Source organism: Geospiza fortis, unplaced genomic scaffold (genome assembly GCF_000277835.1).
Source record: "Geospiza fortis unplaced genomic scaffold, GeoFor_1.0 scaffold315, whole genome shotgun sequence".
Lineage (NCBI taxonomy): Eukaryota > Metazoa > Chordata > Aves > Passeriformes > Thraupidae > Geospiza > Geospiza fortis.
Window position 1 is genome coordinate 38,412 of NW_005054648.1, and position 1,623 is coordinate 40,034.

At 58.0% G+C, this 1,623-nt stretch overlaps 1 non-coding gene across 1 annotated transcript; it reads right to left on the reverse strand.

Moving 5' to 3' along the window:
• Positions 1–991: 991 nt before the first annotated feature.
• Positions 992–1,065, reverse strand: TRNAN-GUU. The gene has a single exon. It is a non-coding gene; the product is annotated as a tRNA-Asn (tRNA).
• Positions 1,066–1,623: the final 558 nt, after the last annotated feature.

Here is a 1,623-nt window from a genome sequence, read left to right on the forward strand (position 1 = left end):
GAAGTGACGAGTCACAGTGAGCGCGCGAGGCATGACGGGAGTGCAGGAGGGGTAACATCTGGAAAAAAGGGGAAACAGCTGGAAAATGGGGAAACAGCTGGAAAAATGGGGGGAAACTGGAAAAAATGGGAATGTCTGGATAAATGGGAACGGCTGGGAAATGGGAACAGCCGGAAAAATGGGGAAACAGCTGGATCGGGGCAGGGCTGAATAAATGAGGGCACATCTGGATCAGTGGGGGAACAGCTGGAGCAATGGGGAGCAAATGGATCAATGGGTGCACATCTGGACTGGGGAACAGCTGAATCCTTCAGGAGAACAGCCGCATCTCCAAGGATGGGGACACAGCCCCAAGCTCGCCGATCCAAAGGGGATTCTCCCAAAAATCTCCTCGGGAAGCGCCGGCACGGGGAGGAGGGTTGGGGTCACTCTGGGGTCACGGCACATCCCGGCCCCGATGTGCAGGCAGAGCCCGGCCCGTGCCCGCTGCGGTTTTAAATCCCATTTTTAAATCCTATTTTTAAAGTACATTTTTGAGGGGTTTTCCGCCACAAAAAGTACCTGGCGGGAGCCGGAGCCCGCGTTCCGCCCGGTGGGAGCAGCCCCGGGCACAGCCAGGGCAGAATCCACAGGATCGATCCCAGCGTGGCCTCGTGCCCGGGGTTAAACAGGAATTCCACCGTCTCAGGGCAGAGAAATGGAATTTACTGGAGTTTTCAGAGAGGGGAAGCTCGGTATGGCACCCTTGGGACCCCCTTCAGTTTAATTTTGAGGCAAAATACGGGATTTGGATGGAAACAGGAACTCAGGTGCGATTTTAATGTCCCAAAACGTCCCCGTGGGATCACAGCGAGGACGGTTTGGGGACACCGGGAGCTGCTTCTTCACCTCGGAGGGAGCACCGGGAGCGGATCCCTGGCAAGGGAACGTTCTACGCGTCCGGTTCCGTCCCTCCCGGGAAAAGGAGCGCCTGGGGCAAAAGAAATGCCTCCGTCCCTGGGTGGGCTCGAACCACCAACCTTTCGGTTAACAGCCGAACGCGCTAACCGATTGCGCCACAGAGACCGCGCTGTCAACCTCTCGCGCCCACGGCTCTCGGTGCAGAAACTGGAACAAAACGCTGAGAATGGAAACGAAATACTGGGAATACCGGGAACGAGACACCGGGAATACCGGGACACCGGGAATGGAAACGGGATGCCGGGAACGGGGACGGGATACCGGGAATGGGAACTGGACACCGGGAATAGGAACGGGAACGGGATACCGGGAATGGAAACAGGACACGGGGAACGGGATACCATGAATGGAAACAGGACACCAGGAACGAGACCGGGACAGCGGGAAAGGGAACGGGACACTGGGAACGGAACACTAGGAATGGGACACTGGGAACGGGACACCGAGAATGGAAACGGGATACCGGGGACGGGAACGGGACAGCGGGAATACCGGGACACAAGGAACGGGACACCGGGAACGGGAGCGGAAGACCGGTACGGGAAAGGGAACGGGACACCGGGAATGGGACATTGGGAATGGGAATGGGAACGGGACACCGGTAATGGAATCAGGACACCGGGAACGGGACACGGGGACAGGACACAGGGAACAGGACAGCAG